This window comes from Thunnus maccoyii, chromosome 2 (genome assembly GCF_910596095.1).
Source record: "Thunnus maccoyii chromosome 2, fThuMac1.1, whole genome shotgun sequence".
NCBI classification, from domain to species: domain Eukaryota; kingdom Metazoa; phylum Chordata; class Actinopteri; order Scombriformes; family Scombridae; genus Thunnus; species Thunnus maccoyii.
The window spans coordinates 26,194,379-26,219,824 of NC_056534.1; the positions used below are offsets into that span (position 1 = coordinate 26,194,379).

Consider the following 25,446-nt stretch of genomic DNA (forward strand, 5'->3'; position numbering starts at 1 on the left):
GACACAAGAGCAGATAACAGTCATGAATGAACAACAGCTGGGACTAAACATTACAAAGGATTACAGAAATATGGGCTTAGAAACAAATACTAAAAGTGCATTACAAACAACAAATAGGAAGCAGGCACAGAAAGAAACAAATATGAACCATCATATGTGAAAACTGCACCCACAGCCACACTTAAGAGTCTAAAATATTTGGCATGTTTTCCACTCACTCTCACTTCCATTTTAATTTGACCTTTTCTCTCATTTAGGTTTACATTCAATTACAGACAATTTTCATAATTAAACACCTGGCACAATTTGATTTAGTATTTAAGTTTGTGACATAATCTTAAGATGAAAGCGTTAACTGAACCACATGCTTGCCACACTCAGTGGGGATTGAGGAAAGAGTGGTCTTTTTTATTTGTACATTTCTTAGATAATTTCTTTCTAGTTAATGGTAGCTTGTTGTTAATTGACTATGTTGAGTTGTCAGCAAAGTTTAGTGTTATGTGTAGTTATTCCTAGTTATTATACTTTTGTCCAAACCTCGTCTATTTATTTGTTTTGGGTAGTCAGCATATATGTTCCCCTCATGCGTTGTCAGATTTGTGTCTGCTCAGGTTGGTTAAGTTACACAGTTCTGTTGCTGTAGTTTGAGTTCAGCTCTGTTGACCTATTTTAGGACCCAATTTAGTTAATATTCACAGTTGAGTTGCCTTAATTTTTTGTGTAGAAACCCACCTTTTGTTAATGTGAAACCCTGTGCCCTGTGTCTTCCTGCTCTAATGACAAATATATTAAACATCATGTTGGCGCCGTTCCTCTAATATGCAAAGTTTGAACTTTCCAGCAGCAGTACCATACAGGTTTATACAGGTGTGTTCCAGTCATGTGATGCTGATAAAGAAAAGGCTGATCAGCAGTTTCCCTTGCTGGTATGATGTGGTCACCTTTAACAGATTGCGCCTGCTTGTTGTTTTCTTCACACCTCTCTGTGTTTGAAACTGCAAATATAAAAGCATATTCCATACTGCATACATTCATTTTTATGAAAATGCTTTGGAGTACTACTAAAACTCACCATTTGGATCAGTTTTATTATTTCACACCTCTTCTAATGAGTCAGATTTTTGAATGAAACCTGAGACAAATACACTTGACTCTCAATCACTTAACACACTCACTTTTTGCAACTCTGAGCACAAACAAACCTCTCTGATGCCACTGCCTCCATTCAGACATTAGAACATCAACCATCCAGACCATGACAGCTGCACACTAGATACACACCACACACTACACACACTCGGACGTGTACATCCTAAAACAACAGTGTGGCAGCTAGCGACCACCACGCTGGTAATAATGAGGGTGCAGAGCGGCGCCTCGGGCCGTTCCTCCAGCCTTGGGAGGGGGGGGGGGGGGGGCAGGTCTGGATGTGGCCCCCTCGGTGCGTGGGGATGCATCACTGGAATCATTTAATTCATACCGTAAACGTGACAGGGTTAATGAGTGGCAAAGAGAGCCTGGGGACCAAGGGGGGCTGGGTGGGGGGTAAGATGTGTGTGTATGTGTGTGTGTATGGATGGGTAGCCAGTGTGTGGGTTGGTGGGTATAATGTTTGCGTGTGTGTTTGTTGTAAGAATGGCGTGAACATGATAGGCTGAGGCCAGGGTATTGTACACTACGGTCATAACTAATGCTCTTTACAGTAATTCTGAATCTGGATGCTACGGCTCACGGAGAAACTCCTGGAAAATGGGCAAATGGCAGCATTAGTGGTACGTTTGGGAGAGTGTGTGTGTGTGTGTGTGTGTGTGTGTGTGTGTGTGTGTAGAGAGAGAGAGGTAGAGACGGAGAAAGAGACAGAGGTGGTTCAAGAGTATCAGGTTTAGCAGGAGACAGATGGTGAAGCCTGGATGTAGTTTTTTGTTCCTTTGGTCATCATTGGTTTTAATTACAAACTGAGAATACAGATACACAAACACAAACAGAACACAAGAAAAAAGTTGCACTGATCTTTGCAGTCAACCCACAGTTGAACTGTAACAATATGAATACACATATGCTCAGTTTTTACATGCCTTTAAAACACACCAGCAACAGAATACATGCACGCACAAAACAGAAAAGACAAAAATAAAGCCACAAACACACACTCAGAGCTGTCATTCAACGCCCTCTCCAACAACAGACTGCTCGAATTTTGCGATCAGACACTGGTGGAGAGAAGAGCGGCTGACAAAAAGGAGTGAAAGAGACGTTAGGATGGAGGACAAAAAAGCGGCACTGTGTGGAGGAGAGAAAAATGAGTGAGAACTAAATTGGCTGGGTGGAGTGATGGAAGACGGAGAGGAGAGGAGAGCGAGAGGTGATGGTGATGGATGAGCAAATGGTGGGCGTGTGATGGGGGAGCGAGGGGGCAGAGGAGGGGAGGAGGTGATTCACGGGTCGGAAGCACCAGAAAAACCCTCCTCAACCTCCCCTCCCCTCTCCACCTCAAACCACCCCCCCCCTCCCTGCTTCTCCATTAACACATTGTGCAGCCTGGTAACACTAGCACTTATTGTCTGTGAGGCATGCAGTTTACGCTCGCCTTTGCCCCAGACAATTAAATCTGCCATCAACACACTGGACTGCTTTCACTGTGTAGGTGCACATGATGCTTTTTTTCTCTCATGAAGGATGTGTACATCTCTGCCAAAATGACAGAAAAACAGGCATTGTTTACTGTTTGATTCCACGAAAATTATTGCAGAAAAGAACAAAAGAAAGAGCTGTGAGACTCAACAATGATGTGTTGTAGCATTAATGTGAAAAATGAACCAGATGCAGCACATTAAGCTGCATAATAATTCAGTTTTTTCTCTCGGGTACTGTCATGGTTGTATGTTTTCAAGCTGGGGTCAGAAAAACAGCTTGTTTGCTTCATCAAAGCTCAGGCTGCAGTGACATTAAGGCCTCTAGCAGAAAAACAAAGGCCTCCCCCTTCACTTCCCCCCTCCTCAGCCTCAGCCTCAGCCTCTCCCTCCATTCCTCTCTCCTTGGGGACTCTATCAGGACATGGAAAGGTCAGGGGTCTGGTAACACTGCAGTAACCACAGACACACACACATACACACACACCAACACAGGATGTCACACACGTCTACCTGCACACACAAAGCACCTGCAGACAAAAACAATCATCTCTGTATGTTAGGCCTCATTTTAACTTCTGTATCAATAAGTCACTGACATTTTTAAGCTGTTTCCCTGATTGGTTTGTTTTTCTCTCACTTCCAATAATGGCAATGAGTAGTGCAATTTTTTATTATTTTGATTTTTTCCACTTGTTTTAGTTACAGTTAAAGGTGTGGCGTCCAAACCTCACTCTATGGACTTTGACCAATTTTAGAAAATAAACATTTATTTTATTTTTAATGGCCATTTTAATGTCTGCTGTAACCACTGGTTCTTTATGAGTACTTTCATTTGTGTTTGATCACCATTACTCTGGAGTAAACACAGCCAAACAGTGAATCAGTCTGTTATATATTACCACTACATTTGAGTCACACAACTCTTCATTCTTTGAGAAATCCAGGAGATCATTTAACAAAACATAAAGCTGTTCTGAAGGTATTTACAGAACCCTTGAAGACTTTTTTTAACCATCTGGATAAAAAAAATATTCTGCCCACTGCACATTAAGATGATTTTTAACTTGTTTCTTAAGTTGTGACAGTATTTCCTATCCAGGAATTAACAAATGTTCTCACTCATTTTGTACCACATGGAAAACTACAAATGAGTTATTTTATTTGAAAATATAAAAATTGCCAGGTATGTATTTGATTAAAAAAATGAATCCTTAGCTCTGTGACTAAAAGTAATGGTAAACATGAAAGACACAAATTGAGGTTAGGACTTCAGTATTCCAAAAAAGGGGAAGTCAAACATGGGAGACGCAAACAATTACTGAAGTTATTAGGGTTCAACTTCTCAATAAAAGCCCAGAAATTTACCTTATTGGTGGAAATCCCTCTCCTGCATTCCTGCATGGCCCTAAGGAAAACACAGCAGGGATTTAAAGTGGACAAATGGGGATGGACTGGACCGATGTGTGAAAGCTATGTCACACATCCCAGGAGTTCCCTTTCGGACCATTTCTCAAAACCAATCCCAGATTTATGACTTTCAGGAGTGTGGAGAGGAGCTTGGAAGGAACGGCTGGAAAAGTGTTTACAATTTATGACCTCCATTCAATAAAATCCATTGAAATGTGAAACAAAATATTCTATAATTACCAGTCAAATGTCTGGCTTTTGCATTCTCATAATGTTTCTATATTTCTGTTCCAACAACAAGACTTTTATTGTTTCAGCGTTGTCTCTCTGTGGAGCTTTTTGTTGCTTTAATATGAACATGACTGTGTTTTACAGTTATTCAAAGTGTTCATTATAAAATCTATTTCTGTCGTTTTTACTGTGAAACCATCAGTATGTTTGTGCACGTTTAAGATTAATGATGATAAAAATCTCTCCCTCTCTCTGTTGTGCATTGGCTCCAGAGGAACAGGTCCCCCTGACTGATACAGTATCTAGCCTACTTAAATAACACATCTCATTAAGCCTGCTGACTAATGAGGTGATAAGCCCCGGCTACCAATAACTAGCGTTAGCCTAGCGTAGAGTTAGCGGCTCTCTCCGAGGGTTTAAGCACAGTGATTCAGATGGAATGGCTAATATGGCTGGTGGTTCAGGCTATTAATTGCCTGAAAGCTATTAGAACTAATGTGCAGATATGTGAAGGACAAATTACTTTAATTAGCCTCTGTTAATGTGTTTGCTCGCAGAAATATTAGTGCATAACATCAGCAAGAGGAAACAGAGTAGCAAAGAAAGGCTGGGTGCCCTGCTTTGGATTAAGGGTGGAGAGCTTGTGAGTGTGTGTGTGTGTGTTAGCAGCTCTTTGGGAAGGGCAGGGGGGCCTCAGCAGCAGTGAAGTGTGCCACGGCTATTTATAGGCCCAGTTGATTGCAGATTTATTCTCCTGGGAGAGTGTAACTCGGAATAGTGTGTGTGTGTATGTGTGTGTGTCGTGGGGAGGTGCAGGTTATGAAGAAGACCCACTGTGGGAGGAACAGCTGTCTGTCAGGAGGAATCCGTCGGTTAATTTCCTTTGGGGAAGAGGCAGAACTGAAAGCTGAGATGAGACATCACTGGCTACAAAAGCTGATCGTTTGTCTTACTTCGGTCGAATAAAATCAAATATCTTTTCCTGTGGCTTTCAAAAGAATTTAGTTTTTTCCATGTTGCTCTATCCAACTTTTGTCTGCAAAATGTTAAATTCTCATTCCTACTTTTTAGATTGATGAATGAATTTCACGGGTTACAGAATTGTAAACCTCCGCCTACAAACCACCATGTGAACCTTTCTACCACTGAAATCCAACTGAAATATATCTCTTGGCTCTTGACCATATAAATAAAGGCCTTGGTTTTTCATGAAAAGTATAGAAGATGGTTAAACAGGCTAGTTTGAAACCCTGCTGTTACTGTTTAGAAATAGAGAATCTTTAGGACAGGCTGTGACAAAACATTGTGCTAAATGAGTTTAAGCTCAGTATTAAAAAGGTGGTGTTACCATTTTGTACAATGTGTTCCTACAGATTTGTATTGTGGTGGTCAGAGCTGCATGTGTATGTCAAGGAGGAAGAATAAAGCAGCAGAGTAAACAAGGAGGTGCATGAGGCTGGATATGGCTCTGTTTTGACAGGGGGATGGGAAATACTGGGGCTATGAATTAGACGAATTCCTGACTGCTGGCATTTATGGCAGAGACAGCGCTGGGCATGAGGGGAGGGGAAAGTAAAGCTGATGTTGACACAGTAAATAATGGCAACGTATACACGGACGGGCGCATGCACATGCTCCCTCGTCAGCGACACGTTCATCGTGACGCAATTGTTACTTTATCATTGTGTGTTTTTGTGAGTCTCTGTCTCTTCACTTGTCTTGACAGCTGTATCTCTCTCTAATTCTTATTTATTTCTCGGCTGCGTTCAGAAGATGAAAACCGAGCTAGCAGAAACAAAGAGCCAAAAGCCTCTGAATTGTTTGGCTGCTTAACGGTTGAATGACAAAAGTGTTTCAGATTTAACCCCATCTCTTCCTGAACTCTGTGGACCAAGTGGCATGGCGGACGGTGCCAAAAAATGTGAACAATGCCAGTGAGCTCAGTGCTGGTTTAAATGAGCCATTCAGAGGATGGAGGCAGTTAAAATTAAAGGTCTAAGCCTTATTCACAGTGTGATAGGACACAATACACTCTTTTGTTGTACTTTATAAGTGTGATTAAGGTTTTCTACACTATGAAATTAATTGGTTTAGCTTTTGATACATGATGCATATGAAAGCTAAACACAACCTGTAAATGTAATTCAGTGATAAAGGTTTGTTTAGAAAAACTGGAGCAAAACAGTCTTGAATTATTGGTTGTGACTCACCCAGAAACACGTGAGCACACTAAAATGTAATAGTCTAACGTGATCTTGAATCAGGGACTGTGTGAAGGTTTAAGTTGCAACAGTAATGAGCACTTCCTGGCCTGTAAAAACACACACCACTGTGGCTTGTGGGAGGACAAAAAGAGCGCTGTTTACAGTGACAATGAGATGACTAACAAACAGGGCTACAGAGCTCCACACACACATATGCACACACACTCACTCACACACACACACATACACACACACACACACATCCCTGATGCCATCTCAGAACACACACACACACACACACAAACACATACACACACACATACATCCCTGATGCCGTCTCAGAAGTCCAGGACTGTGCCTGGGTGCAGGATCATGTGTGCTGAAGCCCGCCTGGCATCGATGCTGGTGATGGATAGCGTGAGGCTGGCGAGGATGGTGAGGCTGGCACCCTCCCCTTGGAGTGGTGTTATATGCCAGCCGACCCGTTGCCAACAAAGGCAGCGTTACAAATACCTCACATTAGGGGAATTATGTCTTTATGCGCTATCCAAACGGGCGCAGGGGCGAAACAATGGTGTGAGAGAGATGCTGTTTCCGTTACAATTAGCTGCGAGTTAATCAGTTTTTCCTCATCTTTTTCTTCTCCTTTTCTGTCTCCTTGCCTTACGGGCCTCAGTGTATGAAAACAAGAACAGTACAGGACAGTGTAATTGCAAAAAATGAGACAAAAGTAGCAGTGGCAAAAACAAAAAGGCTCTGTGAAATAACATAAATCTGTGTTACAGCATGGCTTTAGGGGGGAGATGAGCAGATACTAAACAGTGTGTGTCTGTAACATCCCCTTGGTATGAGAAATGTCTGGAGATTCTTATCTTTTCAGATGTCTTAAGTTGGGTCTTTAATATGCTTAAAAAAAACTAGGATGTATGTATGTACACAGACATATAGGATATTCCCAAACAGTGTAGGTGAAGGTTTCTCACCCTTCGCTTGAGTGCAAAAAGACCTGCTGCCCTTTAAAATGCAATTTCCTGAAACAAGACACATGGACCAAATTGGGCTGTGTTTTTTCCCTCCTCTGCTTGCCTATTACTGCTTATAGAGCCCTGTGAAAGCCCCGGCCAGGCTTTCCGCAGGCACTTTGGCAAGCATGAGCATCCAGTCTATTTTTCTCGGATAAGGAGGGGGGTGGGGGGTGGTGATGGTTGCGGGGTGGTGGTGTTTTTGTCTGCCTGTGTGAGAGGGAGGGAGGAGGAGGAGGAGAGGAAGGAGAGGAGGGGTGGATAGATAGAAAGAGGGAGGTAGGCTGGAGGGAAAAGAAGAAGACGATGTAATGATGCGGGAGGGGGGGTGATTGGGGAAGTAGATGTAAACAGCTAATCAATCAGCATAGAAGAGAGACGGGGATACAGACAGCAGAGCAGAGATGGAGACACAGAGATACAGACAGATGGGGACAGGGAGGGTGGGCCTCCTCTTCTCTGCACAGCTGGCTGTGGCTGGCAGGACGCCGGCAGACTCGGCTTTCTGTACACACCGCTGTCCCCTCCCCTCTCCCCCTGGCCGGCCTATCTGTCTGTCTGGGCCTTGGTGGGGGATCTAGGTGGTGCTGTGACATGAGCTCCAACATCCTCTGTGTGGTCAGACTACCGCCTGCCCCTCCTTACCCTGCAATCTCAACTCCCACTGGAGTCCTCGTGGTTACAGTATGTTTTTGTTTTTTGGGGCTGGGGCGTCTCAGAGGAGGGAAGGGAAGGGCCAATGGAAAGAAATTAACTCCCACTGCAGATTTCAGGTGCTCCCCACAGACAGGAAAACGCACCTGTGTTTGTTTTTTTTTATTGCCAAAACAACCCAACACATTCTTCCAAATTCTGAAACTGTTCAATAAAAAAATGCATTGAAATGTCCTGCTGAGATTCAAATAGACATAAAGGTTTCCATTTATATAAGAACATGTGACCTTTAACATGGCTGCATCCTCTCCTACTGCTCTCAGAGAACACATTGACTGAAAGCCCAGTGGACTTTTATAGCCTGAAGAGTTTCTATTTTTGCAAGCTAAATTAGGAAGCCAATAATGGCACGAGGGGCTGTATTAATGTCCCATTTTTCCTATAATATTTTTTTTGTCATTTGAAATCTGAAAATCCTCTTACAGCTCTCTGCAACAAAATGTAATTTATCCATTTTAATCTCAAAGTGCAGTCCTAGTCCTGTTTAACATGTGCCAGAACACACCTGATATTTCCCTACAAGACAATCTTCCCCACATTTACTGCAATTCTGATACTGAAAAGGCTAAATACTGCTTTGTGATAAAGTTAGTGAGATAATTCTGCACAGACAGACTCTCTAAGTATAAAGTGTAACTGACATGGTGCCACGTCTTGGTGACTCAGCAGGAAATTTATCATGTTCTAACTTTTATAATTGTGTGTCCTGTGAGAGACCAAAGTCTGCCAAAAGATGCTGCAAATAATTTCATTTTAACTTACTTAAAATGTCTAATTTTTAAATTAGTATAATATCTCAAGGCCATCACTTTAACACACAGTTTACTTCTTTGTATGCTACACTTAATTTTTTAAGTTAAAAATGTCATGTTAAAGGCGTCTAGAATAGAAGTTCCTTAAAATACTGAAATATATGTAAAATATGAGCAACCTTTCAGACATTTTCAGAAAAAAAAATGTAATTTTCCAAATCCTTTAATGAAAATGGAAATCCTCTGAAAAAAGAAAAGTGTCTGCACACTGTCTGAAACATTTAAGAAAACACCTGCCTCTAAAGATTTTCAGACAAGTGTGCAGGACATTTGATGCCAGTTTTTCCAAACCATCTACTGCTGACAAAATCATTTCATAGGAGCCATTCAATGCAAATTTCTTTCTTTTCTTTTTCTATTTATAACGTGTATTTGCATTACAGCTACATAAAAAGTAGTTTGGAACTGGCAAATAGGGTGAGACATGCAAATGTCCTCTTTAAATATGTTGTCAGCAAAGGCCATATGGATAAAGTCATTTAATAATCATTCCTTCTTCTTCGGTAGGCTCGAGTGGACTTAAATCTAAAAATCAAACTGACCTCTATGAACCCTTCCAGAGATATCTAGTTGAAAAAGCTGAATAGATGTAAAGTCATGGACGGGAACCCAGTGTTTTGTCCACCAAATCAAGTGTGTGGTTGTGGTAACATGAACTATCACAATGAATATCAAACTGACAAAGATACTGGGAATTAATTCAGTGAATACATACTGAAGGGTAAAACCACCTTAACCCAGTTTACCCACAGAGCTCATTTATTCTCAGTCTGAGGTAGGGGAATGTCTTTGTCATTTGGAGCTACTTAATGTAGGAGCTGTGAAGCCCTTTGTGACTGTAACTGTGAATACAGGCTATTGAAATAAAATATGACGTTTGTATATCCAAGTCCTTGGGACTTGGATACACAAATGTCATACATAAGCACTAACTAACTCACTTTTCTTTCTATAGGCAGAGGTTTAGCCTGCTGAGGCTTACAGACTGGAGGTCAGGGTTTACCTCTATATCTACATCTGTATCAGTGCACCAGAGCAGATTTACAACAGCTGGAGCAGCTTGTCACAGCTCGGCATGGTGTCTGGTCAGGTTGACAGCACATGTGACAAAGTAGAGTGCGGCTGCCTCTTAGCCACGTTTCCTATAGAACATTTCAATTTAGTTAGTGAAGACAAACATTTAGCAGAGCTTCTTCATGTCTGCTAATTACTTCTTGGATGGTGTCACACTGATAATACCACATGAAAATTTGCCATCATATTGCCCCATGGCTGTTATAGCCTTTTTCTAATTCAGTAATTTACTGGTATGCTGGTGCATAGGCCACGGTTATTCCTGTTTATTTTTCACATTTCCCCTCCAGGAGACATTTAATGTTTCTCATCTCCTAAAAGGGAAAAATAGGATGTGATTGCCTGCTGCATTTTAGGAGCAGCTCTCATCTGTCATGCAGTGAAAGGACAAAGAGAAACCCCTCACTGTTTGTCCCGTTGTGCTTTACTCTGCTGCTAGGATGGCATTTACATGTCAGCCAAATAAAACAGGCTATTTACATGTGAGCGCTGCTGACATAATGTCATGTGGCATCTCTTTATAGGCACAGCAGGCAGGCACAGTGATTTATTGACACCATGCCTTGAGAGGCTGTGCATTAAAGTCATTTTTTTCATGTGGGATAACCTAAACACTTTATTTGTAACATGTATAAATGTAGATAAAGGTATTTATTTTCAGCCACTGTTCTTTCAGGTTACATTAGCACTGTCACTCTTATTATACTGTACATCAGACATTAAAAAGGGCTATAAGCTCCAGTCTCATTAAATCTGCTTTTAATTCCCCCAGAAATCAACAGGACGCCCACCTATCTATTGCACCTGGAATAAACCAACAGGTGAGGGCATAATATATAAATATAACGCCTGTTGACACATTAGACAATGATTCATGGATTTTATTCACAACTAAGTGTTTGTCTGTCTCAGATTTGAAGATTTCAAGTGTGCATTTAAATATTTTTTCCGTTTTGGTCCAATTATATGAACACATGTAGTGAAAATATGGCCATAAAAAGGAAACGCACAACAAAAAAAGGATGTGAAATATTCGGAGTAATGACATGCTGTGAAAGAACGGGCACACTTTCAAATGGATTAGCTCACAGCTTCAAAGATGACCCGCCTGGTAAATACAGACACTGTTTGTCTGTGAGACCACAATCCCTTGTGGGTGTGTTTGAATGTTTGTGTGTACATTATGTCTATAGAGGTGGTCATGGCGGCCGTGCACGTCTAGAGGCGTGGGATGCAAAGTGAGCAAGAAAATACATGAGAGAGATAAAAAAGATGATGAGGGGATCAAGATGGGATGGGAGAGAGAAAAGGAGAGGGAGGGATGGTGGCTTTTCTTTTGTCTTGAGCTGCAGTCTGTTTCATTAGCACACCAGCCAGCTTCCCTCCTCCTCCACCTCCTCCTCCTCGCTGGCTCCCCAGCCCCAGACGGAGAGCCCGGTTACTGTCCTAATGGCAGCTCTGTATTCATTATCACCTCCGCATACGCCTCCACCCCCCCACTCTGCCCGGGATGATGGGGGGCTGCCGTAATTGATAATTAAAGAGCAATAACACAGCGGTCAATGCAATCTCACCACAGGAGCGCCTGAGACCCCCACCTCACACACACACACACACACACACACACACACACACACACACACACACACACACACACACACACAAACACACACACACACACACACACACACACATACACACACACACACACACACACAGAACACGAGGAAAAGGTTGCATTGATCTTTGTGGTTAACCCACAGACGAACTGTAACAAACTACAAAGAAACACACGCGCAGAAATATGTTATCTCTTGGCACAAACACTGAGAAAGACAACTACATGTGTGTGCACAAGTTTGCATGTAAATGCAAATAAACACACACCCACACACACCCCTGGTAGCCATATCCATACCCACAATCACACACCCAGACGCACACATGAATGCACACAGAGGGAGAACAAGCAGTAGAACACTGAAGAACAGAGCCATAGGAGAAAAAAAAACAAAACAAAGAGACACACGTGTTAATTTAGCAGCACAGTCAGATCAATACATAGACATGGCAGCGAGACCACAGTGCTATTGATTATGAATGGGGACTATTCTCTTCCATTGACAGTGCCAGTGCCTCTGTAGTGCTTATTAACATCTCGTTAGTCAGCACATTTCATGAGCCACAAATGCTCCTCCAACAATTGCTGCTAATCAAAGCGATGTTCACATTCATTCAGGACACAGCATAACATTTAAAACTGTATTTTTGTCAAAGGAAATAAAAATGCATAAGCAGCAATGCTGTAATCAAACACAATGTCTGTGTACATTTGGTGTCGAGGGCGTAAGTGTACATGTCACTGTGTGTGTTTGTTTGATCAAGCCGTCATATATGAACCCCATTCTGTCACACACACTGTGACACAGAGACGACAGGGATGAGAGACAGACAGAATTCATTATAGAGGGTGAGATCCCTCTCTGTCTCTCTCTCAGTCTCTCCTCTTGAAACTCGTTTAGCGCTGCGATGAGGATTCAATCTGCTGCTTGATGCGGTACGTGGGATGTAATTACAGAAGGAAAGAACGAGGCAGAGCTTCCACTGATTAGAGAGAGAGAGAGAGAGAGAGAGAGAGAGAACTAATGATTATGTATGTACTGTATGTGTGGGAGAGAAACAGGTGACATTTCCTCTGCACTAGACTGCATGCAGTTTCATGCTAATGAAAAATAAACATAACAACATAGCTTTATGTATTGTTTTTGAATTTCTACAGGCATGTTTTTTGCAATCTACTTCCTGGTTTCTGAATCAGAAAACTGAGATGAATGGAACTGTATATGAAAACACATGACTTCAACAACAAATTTAAAAATATGCAGTGCTCAGATTTTACAGAATTTGTGAGGAAAAGTTAAGAGACAACAATAAAAAGTTGTGAGACATTACACTGTGATTTAGTGTTTTGGATACTAAATCACAATACCATCCCTTGAAAGGGGAACCTCCGCACATCAGCCAACATGGAGCTACAAGCGGTGCCTCAACAGACAGAACAATAAGATGAGATCTGGTGGGGTGAGAGTTGGAGCATTTAATTATGATTGAAGGTTTTTAATAAGGTGCAGAAACTAATGTTTCAACAAACAGTATGTTTTGATCTTACAAAAATGAGGCACTGACAGTAAGAATGTTAATATATATAATATCTGTGTTTCCTAGGATACACAGGTACTGAGTATTGCTTACATCTAGCCAATAATATATTGCAAAAGCATATATATATATATATTGTATATACGTCATAAAAACAAAAGGATACAATGGAAAACAAGATGAATTAATAACTTGATTTAGTCCACATGATTCAATTCAGTGTTTAGATTTATCTTTCCCTGCACCTGAATTAATCACTCTCTCTTGTAAACAGGGATATTTTTTCAGTACTCCAGTATTTGAGGGTGGAGGTAGATCCATGATTTACATTAACATAATCACATGCCATTAAATACTGTTTATTCTTGGTAAGAAATAAAGAACATCTGCAATTCTTTTTTTAATGAACTTTGTTTATTGTTTTTTTTTTATACACAAATTGACAATAATGTTAAAGAGCTTGTGAGTGACATGTAGTAGTGCAGTAGAAAAACAACAACATACAATACATAGCAACTACAAGGAAAACACCACACAAGTCAGCTTAGTCATATTTTACATATTACAGTAAACATAATAACCTCACCCTTTAGATCAGAATAAAAATAAATAGATAAAAATAATGAGTAAATCAGATAAAATGGGATTATTATTCTATAACTGGGAAGGTATTTTTTTCTGCATAGGCAAAGAAATGCCACCCACTTCTTTTTATATTTGTTGGAAGCGCCTTTCAACGCATATCGGATTTTTTCAAGCTTTGAATTATTGTCAGATTATTATTTTGTCAATTATTGTCAGATTATTATTATCAGATCCACTTGAAGCCTGTGCAAAGGCAACTGAGGGATGCTGAACAGAGCAGTAATGGCATTAGGCCCGATAAGTGTCCCAGTTACCTCTGTCAAAGTATTGAAAGCTGCAGTCAAGTAGCTATGCAGACATGTACATGACCAAGACATATGCACATGGTTTGCAGGTGTTTGATGACATTTTTCACAAGAGGGGTCAATATTGTCATAAATTTTGAAAACCCTAACTTTGGTCCAATGAGTGTGGTGAACAACTTTACATTGAATCAACCCATGTCTGGCACAGACAGATGAGGTATGCACACATTTAAGAATATCCCCCCAAAGTTCTGCAGAGATCCCCTCTCCCAAATCCTCTTCCCACAGAGCCTTCACAGAATTCAGAGAGGTTGAAGATAAGGTTTGGATTTGATGGTAAATATTTGAAATCACACCTTTCATCACAGGAACGTGAGTGAGAAAAGCATCTAGAGGTGTGTCATCAGGCAGGTTAGGGAACCGGGCATATTTTTTGTGAACAAAACCACAAATTTGCAGGTATCTAAAAAAATTATGTTTAGGAAGACAGAACAATTCTAAGGTGCTGAAAATTCTCTTCTGCTGAAAGGATGTAAATATATTATCAACATATAAGTCCTTGAATTGTTTAATGACATGGTTGGACCATATGGAAAATGCGCCATCCGATATAGAGGGAGGAAAAGCATGATTTGCAACTAGTGGAGCAAAGGTAGAAAAAGTTTGTAAAAAGTGACATTTTAACTGGCTCCAAATCCTTAAGGAGGTTTTAACAGTTATATTTTTAACATAGAGAGAGAAAGGGCAGTTGATGGGGGAGTGTACAAGAGCTCTCAGCGACACAGGTTTAAAAAGACTCTATAGCCAACCAAGCAGGAGGGGGGTGGAATGTATCAGATCTGAGCCAATACTGTAAAATTCTAAGGTTATTAGCCCAGTAATAAAACCTAAAGTTTGGTAAGGCCATTCCTCTGAGAGGCTTTGGTCTCTGTAAAAAGTCCTTACGTAGTCTTGGGGGTTATTTGTTCCAAATAAACTCCAAAATTAGGCTATCAATTTTCCAAAAAAATGCTTGAGGGAGAAAAGTAGGTATACACTGAAATAGATAGGAGAACTTTGGGAAAGTATTTTTACAGGGTTGATTCTCCAGCTAAATTATTGGGAGTAGTTACCAGTGTTCAAAGTCTATGCGCTCAACAAGGTACAAGGTGTAATTTTTGAATTTGCTTGTATCTTGAATTCCAAGATATGTAAAACTACCTAAAACTTAGGTAAATGGTATTTAGGTGCCATTGTGTTTATGGGGAAATAGTTCACTTTTACCTAGATAAAGTTTATATCCTGATATAAAACTGAATAATTTCAGCGTGTTAAGTGCGGCAGGGATGGATACAGATAAGTTTGAAATGTACAGAAGAAGGTCATCCGCACAAAGAAAGACCCTCTATTCTGTGCCATTCCTGGTTATCCCAGTGATACTGTGGTTAGAGTGAAGCACAATGGCAAGGGGCTCAATAGCAATGGCGAACAGCAGCAAAAAATCTTAAAACTCATCATTAATTTTCTTAGGATCAATTGTTAAGCCCGAATATGTTTGAATTTGGTGAGATGATGATGTCTGTCGCAGTTGATAGGCTAGCAATCTGCTGGCCTTGTCCCCATGCTTGTAATAAGTATATCTGGAATTCAGTAGCATTCGTTGTATGATCTGTAACTAAAACCTCAAACTCGGCCTGTAATGAGAGGCACTCCTTATATAGATCTGGAGAAGGAGAGGTGGCATAAATTGTGTCCAGCTGTGCAATGCATTTTGTTAATTCAATATGTTTTTCCCTCTTGATTTTCCTCTCATAACCACTATAAGAAATTATTTCACCTCTGATATATGCCTTCAGGGTCTCCCACACTACTAATGTGGACACATCAGGAGTCTTATTTACGCTAAGAAAAAAATCTATTTGCTTAGAAATAAATTCCACTAAGTCCTCATTTGAAAGTAAACGGTTATTGAAATGCCATTGAGCACGGTTATTATCAGAGACTTTAAAATGTATATTCATAGTAACTGGGGCATGGTCAGATATAACTATTAAATTATGTGAAATTGACTTTATAGATGGGAGAATTCTATTATCAACAAGAAAGTAATCTATACAAGTAAAAGTGTGATGGACATTTGAAAGAAATGAATATTCCTTTCCAGAGGGATTGAAAAATCACCAGGGGTCAGATATGGCAAATTGTTCTTTAAAGAACTGGATCACCTTAGCAGACCTTGAAGACATTTTCAGGTATAGGAGTGGTCCAGTTTAGGATCCAACCAACGGTAGACCCCCCCCACCTAAAATAATAATACAAGGAAATGTGAGGATATATCTGGTAGACTGGAAAACAAAGTTTTAAAAAAGCCATCTTCATCATCCCAATTTGGGCCATATATGTTAACAAGCACCTCTTTATGCAATATAATAGCTACTCCTCTAGATTTACCCTGAAATCCTTTGGTCTGTTGTCATTCCAGTCTGCTGCTGCTAATGATTGAAATTTGTTACAAAAACCCCCATTTTCAATGATACTTGTAAATGTTTTACTTCTGTTTGATTAATACTTGTAAATGTTTTAAATGTTTTATTTGTAATTGTTTACTTCTGTTTGATAAATTAGTCATTCTTCTCTGTTTTGTTTTGTTTTGTTGTTGTTTTTTTTTGTCCCTTACCCTCCTTCCCTTTTCAAGTGTCTTCTGGCACTTGCCAGGCCGTCATTGTAAATAAGAAACTGTTCTCAATGTCTTGCCTGGTAAAATAAAATAAAATAAAATAAAATAAAATAAAATAAAATAAAATAAAATAAAACGAAGAATGGTAAGTATGGTCAATGTAACTACTTTTTAATCTGGTCTGATCAGAAACTCTAAGATGAGTTTCTTGTACATAAATTATCTGGACACCATAGTGTTGGAGATGGGGCAGTAGACTCTGCTGAGCTTGACAGGATTATTAAGGCCTCTACAATTACAGCTACAAAATATTTGCACACTTCCATCTTACTGTGTTAATTTAGGTGAAGCCATAGAAACATCTTAAGAGGCAAGGAATGAAGCATGATAGACATACCAGTGAATAAGAGTATCTAATGAACGTATTCAATATTGATAGACCAAGCAGACACACAAAATACAAACAAAAAACACAAAATAAAACAACTCTTTGTGGTAAACAAACTGTGTTACCCCCTCCCACCTTGACAGAAGTGTCTCCCCAAATGAGACATGTCCATTAAACGTGCTAAACACTCCACTGTAGCCATCACCATCACAGACAACTAGAGCTACCTAACAGATAATTGTGACAGTATCAAACAATTGTAAACATGTATGAAATTAACAGAGCCGCAGTAACAGGATACCAATAAATTTCCATATTAGGGAAGTCATCCATTCGTACAGAAAGCAACAATGACTTAGTGGGAAATGTAGTCCAAGTCAAGGTAACAAACGAGTATAGGCTAGGTCAGCCAGCTCTGCTAACTCACCTATGTCTCTTCACACATGACTTGGAGTGACTGCTTTCTTGAAGCTTTTGTTGATGAAGTCACTTGCAGTGGCAGGATCTTCAAACCAGTGCGTGTCTCTGCTCAACAGGGTGATTCTGAGTACTGCCGTGTACAGCAGCCCAGACTTGATGCACGGACATGAGTAGAGCTGACGCCGAACATTGCAAAAAGCAGCCTGCTTTTTAGCGACAGTGGATGTGTAGTCAGCAAAGATGTAAATCCTCTTATACCGGTAGAGGAGAGGAGCGTGTTCCCCGGCCCGACATACAATCACATTGCAAATGAAACTAACTAACTGTTGCTACGATCTGTAGCTGCTAGCTCAAGTTCTAGCTTAGTTTGCCCGTGTTGTTCGACCTTTTCTTGCAATGGTTCTATCAAATTCTTGTAGTTCTTTTCAGACAGAGGAAATCTCGAGACTGGAAGAGAAAGACTCAATTTTCACAAAGATGTCTGCTTTCAGGGAGACCATCATAGTTTGCAAAAGTTCGGCATTGAGTGTGTTATCTACATTAGCCTCAACCACTTGTTCAGTAGTTGACCCAGGAAAATGCAAGGCTTTGGCCTCCTCTTGGTGGTTTGGATTTTAGATGAGCAGAAGACATTTTGGTTGTTCTGGTTTATAAATGTCACATACAAAATTTTTTTAAGTATATGCTCTATGTTTTCCATATGTAAATGACCAGAATCATGCAGGAAATTAATAAATTAAGTCACATTCAGGAGCAACAGGGAAACTTACATCATTGGTGCTCCTCCTCCCACCACATCTACAATCCTCTGTTGATTTAGTTGTTATTTACCATGCAGCTGAGATACTGTGAGTTCTACTGCAGTTAATAAATGACTTCATTTTGTATTTCCATCTCTCTGGATCTCTCACCGTGTTAATCCCTTTTGTTCTGGATTGTAACTTTCATAAGCCTATCCCATTGAGAAAAAGACCACAACCTTTGTCTATACCATAAAACTTGTAGGCTGTATGGGTCATGTGCAGGGACAACATCAACTGTCAGTGTGATATGTTTTACATGTGTTTCAGATTTTGGAAATGTGTACATCAGCACCTTGGTGAGCGAACATGCCAGGCAACACCTCAATGCGAGACACATGTTACTTTAACAAAGCATGTTTCAGCACAATGCTCTGCTTCACACACATGGTTACATGCATTCATACTTGCTCAGTACAACCAGTGTTTCATCAAACCAGTCTGCTGGAACACCTGGAGCTTGAATGACCAAACTGCAAGGCCTGTAACTGAATGTTCGACTTGTCTAACAAAAATGGGCAGAGAAAGTGAAAGACGTCGACAAATCAAATCAAATTACATGTGGAGATGTGAGATTTCACAGTGACTGACAGCTTATGAATCCCTGACTGACAGCCAGTTCAGCCAATCTAGAGGTCAGTGGAAACAACAAAAGACAGAGATGATTCCCCAGTCTAGCCTTGTTAACCGAAAGCCTAACTCAGTGACATCGTGATGGTAGTTAGAGAGAGTGTGTTCTTCACTTATTTTACTTGCTTGTTTTCTCCTAGATAAATTAAAATCATCCTTCCAATCACATCCCCTCCTCTCCATCTTGTTGCTTTTTCATAATTACCTCATCTAAATGTGAATGAGTTGGCTAGGTGCTATTTTAATAAAGACACACAGAGAAGGAAGAAGAGCGAATAAACAGGAGAAGAGAAAGTGCATGTGAGGGTGCATGAGCAAACACATATGGCGGTGCATGTGTGAACACTTGAGTGGGGGAGCCATATGCTGCAAAATGGCAGCCCAGAGGGGGTAAGAGACTGATAAAGATAGAGTGAGAAGTGGAAAGAAAGGAAAAGAAAGAGTGTGTACATGATAGAAAGAGAGGAAAATATGAGGAGAGAAAGAGCATGTGCGAGCATGAGAGAGATAGTTTTCAGACTAGATCAAGTGTAGCAGAGCTGTCAGAGAGCTGTGTGTCACACAGGGCAGATGAAACCTGACATACTCCGGCTATCGCCCACTCCTCCCTCCATCAGTCTTGCTCTGTGGCAGAGAGCGTCCCTCTCAGCCCTTTTCTGGAGAGTGGTATTGACTGCGTCGGTTCAATGTTGGCTATTTCCATTTTCTCCTGCGGGGAAAGAGGAGACAAAGCAATAGAAAGTGGATTTCACTTTCTCTGTGACCGAGGCTGAAACCAGGAACACATCAGTCATTGTGACACTCTCTATCTTTTCACTTTCCTCACTTTCCCTCACTCTTCCACTCTGTGTGAGACATTACTTTTTTTTATACACACATCAAACAGTTACCTACACACACACACACACACACACACACACACACACACACACACACACACACACACACACCACACACACACACACACACACACACACACACACACCACACACACACACACACACCACACACACACACACACCTCAAACAGAGGCCCAAAGCACTGCAGTGCTCTCTGTAGTTAATTCCCAGGAGGAGCCCAGATTGGAAGAGGGCATAAACAAAGCCATGTACAGCAGTCCATCATTACCTTACACACACACACACTGTTTCTCACGGTCTCTCTCTCTCACACACTAACACATGCATAAAATACAAAACAAACACACACAGATACAGAGATGTCTAGACTCACATATCTATGCACAACAAATGCAAACACATTTACATTTACACATATACATTTACACACAGACATATGCTGACAGACACACGCAAGCACACACCTCTGAGCTCAGCTGTGTGGAATGAGGCCACTTTGAAGTGCTTAAAAACGTCCTCCCTCCATCTCCACCGCTATCCGCTCCCTGCGGGATGTCTGCTATGGCAACAAACACCACACACACACACACACACACACACACACTCTCCTCACTTTTGGTCATCACACACATGTGCATGCATGAATCTAAACACACATCACACAAAGCACAGCATCACGTCTGCGTGCCCACAGCACTAAAATCACCTTGTTCCGATACTATAGCATCTGACAGGAAAATACATACACACACACACACACACAAACACAAACACAAACACAAACAAACATCCAACTTCATTTTCAGCCTTGACTACATGATAGCGAACATGTGTTGTTGGAGTAATGTACTGAAATGATTATGGAGTTTATGGTACAGAATAAAGCATGGCACAGAGAGAAGAGAGAGAGAGACACAAAGAGGTTCAGTGAGGAGATTCAGGGAATAAGAGAAAAGTTTTAAAATATTGGTTTTCAATGAGCAGGTGAGCTTGTGAACTACAAACAGACAAGGTGAGAAAAACTGCAAATTTAAAACTTGAACAGCAACATTTCTTTTCAGAAACAGTGCTTGTGTTACTTTGGATAATCCACAGAACATGCTGTAAACAGTTTTCCTAAAGAATATTTCTTCTGTAGAAAGGAGTTCAAATTAAAACTGTTTATTAAAACCAAATTAAACCAGAACCATCTGCATGACCAGATACCACTAGAGGTAGGTAAGAAAATATGTTTTTCCTTGTAATTTTGGTAAACTGATGCTTTAAAACAAAAGGTCTCATTATAGACTAGACCAGATTACATTATAGATTCCAGAAATTCCAGAAATAAATACTCTTAACACTGAGTTATGATAGCAGTAATTTTTAGTGTTTGATTCATGATGCAACATGGGATTACAGCAGTTTGAAGATTGAAATTCATTATCTTATTAGTTATTTTTCTCTCTATTTATATCACTTGTTCTTTATTTAGTAAATCATTTAATTTATATAATGCACTCAGTGTATATAAACTTGACATCTAAGACTGGCTCGGGTTAAAAACAAACTGTCTTTTATAGAGCAGAAAATAAGACTCACTAGGCTGACAGCCCTGAATCTAATTTTAATTTGAATTCTACTGTCATAAATAACCCCTCTCTGTTTAGCAATATATCTTTACATTTTTGGCATGTAACAGATTTTATCCAACAGATAAGTATGCAGGTTTGCATCACATGGCAGGTGATGGAAACACTGGCTGTTGGGTTTCAACATGTGACTTTCAGAGCACAATTCATCCTTGCTAACCACCTGACCACCTGATCACCCGGCCTTCTAGTTCAGTGTTTGGTATCTCACTTGGTCTTAAATCACACAACACTGCCCTGGTTTTGATCTCTGCCATTTGCACTGTGATCAACCTTCATGCCCCTGTACACACATTCCTTCCTAACAAGCAAGCAGAGGTCGATACTACATACTAGCCCACAGGCACACACCACGCCTGGCCCCAAATCTAATTTCGCCCTAGGCTTTTTCGGGGGCCACGTCTGTCAGACCAGGCAGCTAGCCTCTATTTCACAGGTAATCTCTCCTGTATTGACTTAATGGGTTCAGGCTCTATAATAGAGGTCATTTAGTGCTGTGGTTTAGAGCTGTGGAACATTATAGGCGCGATTGGGGCTTACCAATCCTAATGTTACATTTCAGCTGCAATTTGGGGATATTTACGCTTTCCCTTCAATCCTAGAACCCCCGTTGTCACCCCCTCCCAAAAACCCCTGGAGTAGCACTCAAACAGCCCCTTGAGACCACAGATTTACAGGATCATCTTCCCTTGTGTGTGTATGTGTGAGCATAGAGTGGTTTGTAGATTGCTGAGGGGTATAGATTGATTTGGTTTTGTTAGGCAGAGAGGATTTGCGCCACAGCGAAGCTTTAGCTCTTTTAAAGTCTCTCTCTCTTGATTTCTCTCTCGCTCTCTTCCTCTTTTCAATAGGGACGGGGAAGTAATTAACAGCTTCTTAAATTCCCTTGATGGATTTTGTGGACAGAGGAGAGGGGAAGGGGGTAGTGTGGTGAAAGACGTGCTCTATCTTCTGAAGCTTAATGCTGCCATTTGCTGAGTGTAATTTTGTCCAAGAGAATTTTTTTAGAGACTGGTTCGAAAAGAAATCTATTTCCTGATGTTGCATTATTCAGTAATGAAGCAGAATACTACTAGAAGCTGCTAATGTATTACGAAAACCTCTTTGCATTTATGCCTGCTCCCACTGATTGCATCAAAATTTAAACTCCCCAACCTGTCCTCCAATGGCTCAGCACAGAGCTGCTTTGTCTCACATACTGTACATGCTTTTAATGCTGATCAATCCCTGTCCAGCATATTCTACAAGTCAAACTCTGTTTGCTATTGTTTACTCTCTAACCTGCTACCAAATAAGGACTTAACTGCTGACTGTCCTGCTCCTCTTACAAATTCCTTACATGTTTTAATGATTCACACCACCAGAGTAAATCAACTTCCTGTTGACATGTCCCCACTTATCAACAGGAAGCCAATAAAGTCTATATTACTGTCCACCACGTTTTTACAAGCAAAGTCAATCACAAGCACATTTCACTCCACCAATCAAACAGTAGTCCCCAGATGGAAACGGCAGCACTTCCTGTCAACATGGTTCAGCTTCCTTTCTAGTCCCCCTGTGCTAACGGCTGTGTCATGTGTGTCAGGGCTGCCAGATCAGATGTCCCGCGTCCTGCGTGGATATCAAACCAGACAATGGACCTCCTGCTGCAGGCAGAGAGAACGCCGTCTACCCAGAAAGCATTCATTTCCCTTCTCGGGCTAATCCTCCATCCCAGGAGAGACCAGCAGGAGGCTAATGAATACAGAGGAGGAAATGTGAGTCTGAAAGGCGCTGCATGCTCCACGCCATCAAACGCACACTGTCTTTATACACACATACACACACTGTTTGGATAGATTCATGGATGCATTAACACATATACTGTACACTCACACTCAGAAACACACACACACACACACACACACACACACACACACACACACAATTTATTTGGTGTGTAAAACCTATCCAAAACAGCGATTAGGTAAGTCTCATTATGAAATTATGTGATTATGGAACTAACACGACCTACTTTCCAGACAGGTGTGTGTGTTGCATAACCATGCCAATGAAATATTCACTGTCCATCAACCTCAGCTAACCTCATGCTGTTATGCTGGCAGGAGCTCAAACACACCAATACGTCTAGTTAAAGTCTTACATTTTTTGTCTGTTTGCTGTTTTATTTATATAAGTTCTAATAAAAGTTTCTACTTCAAAAAATTCCAATATTTTTTTAATTCCACAATCTGTTTCATAAGATGATGATTAAGAACTTTTTCCCAAGATAAAGAGCTTATTGAATTTATTGAACAGTGACTAAAAACAGGCTTGCACGTATTTTCAATGCACAAATGAATGCCCTTCTTACATAAAAACAAAATAAATGAAAAAACACCAACATACACAGCCAAAATTACATATGTTGAGGTTACATCATAAGAAAACATAACTGCAGTTATTCATAAATTTGTGGTGGAAGCAGCTCTATTTGAACCATCATGGAAAATGTATTAATACACAATAACATTCTTTCTTTGAATTTAATTAAAATTAATAATATGCATTGTTACCTTTATCTGTATCTAATTTTCACCAAGCAAAATTTCTATTCTTTGTTGCTGCAGTGACCTATTTCTAAAATTTCCCCAGGAGTGTGGCACCAATTGTTGGTGTGATTTTCAGAGCCTGCCTTTAACACAACACACTGTGTTTATGTATTTGTATCCTTTACCACAAAATAAGCTTGTCTCACGTGGTTTTGGTGATATCATGGCATTAGCTGTGTAAGGTGGAAGAAAAAGGAAAGAGTCTTGATTCTTTAAAAGTGAGGGCTGACACCTCTACAGCTACCTGTCAAGGCACAAACCTGTAATTTGCCTCCATCAGGTGTCTGATAGCTCTGGATATAAATACCTACCATTACTGAGAGCCTCGCAGGGGACCAATCGACGCAGGCTGGGGGTGTGGCCCTCCTTACCGTGCACGTACACATATACACACACCTCTTAAGTTAGGGCGTAAAAGCATTACCAAGGCCTTTTACATTTCACTAGATCAATATATTGGCTTTGAGTAGAAATAATAACTTCTATTTTGAGGACATTTGCTTGAGAATACCAATTGAGGAGGTGATATTTGTGTGTGTGTGTGTGTGTGTGTGTGCGTGCATGTCTCAGAGTACCAGGGCCATCTCAAGCTGAGGGACAGATGCCTCATGACTGCCCTTCCCCTAGATCGATAACCCTCGCTCTAGGTTTTAATTAGCTAATCAGTGGAACATGGGCTTTTAAGCGTGGTGGAGAATGTGTTTAAAGCCTGTCGTCAATACCTGTTAAAATGGCCGCTTCAGCTGTGGCTGCGCAGGCAAGGCCATTGACTCACAGGCATTGTTTTTTATGGGATTTGAACTAGCTTAAGGCTGCAATGAAACTCAATGTATAACTGGAAGGGTAGGGTGAGTTAGCCTGCAGAGAATGGACACAAAACTGTACAGAGGTGCTGCTCGTGGGTGTGTCACCATTTGTCTCCGTTACTGATTACAGTTCACAAAAGTATAGAGACTGAATTTTCTTCTCTTATTATTTGTCTGTGAAACTTCCCCTGTAGAAAAAATTCCACTGCCTGTAAAAAAGATTCAACTGCTCTGAGTAATGCTGCCTTACACTTATTCCTCCAATTTTTACACAACAGTTAGTATAAAAGTATACTTTTGTGGCTGTTAAGCTTTCTGATGACATCAGGTTGACACAGATATGTTGACATTCATGTAGTAACAAACAGTCAGCTTACACACCAAAATTAGCAACGCAACTGCATGCATAGAGGATGTTTGTTGGCTTACAAAACAAAAAGAAAAACTACGCCCAGTGAATCCTTGCTGAGTTGATTGACCGCTGTGTACACTTGTCACGTACTGTAAATACCAGAGG

General features: G+C 40.6%; 1 long non-coding RNA gene across 3 annotated transcripts in view; it reads right to left on the bottom strand.

Annotated features, from left to right (window-relative positions):
- Positions 1 to 3,966: 3,966 nt before the first annotated feature.
- Positions 3,967 to 25,446, bottom strand: part of LOC121908679 — a 39,800-nt gene continuing 18,320 nt past the window's right edge. Inside the window, exons 4-6 of one of the 3 annotated variants that reach the window (XR_006099290.1) lie at positions 20,366 to 20,460; positions 19,627 to 19,749; positions 3,967 to 4,038 (exon numbers count right to left, since the gene is read on the bottom strand). This is a non-coding gene — a long non-coding RNA (uncharacterized LOC121908679). Of the gene's footprint in view, positions 4,039 to 16,952; positions 19,750 to 20,365; positions 20,461 to 25,446 lie in introns of those variants that run through there. The other 2 variants (XR_006099289.1, XR_006099288.1) reach the window with 2 other exon arrangements.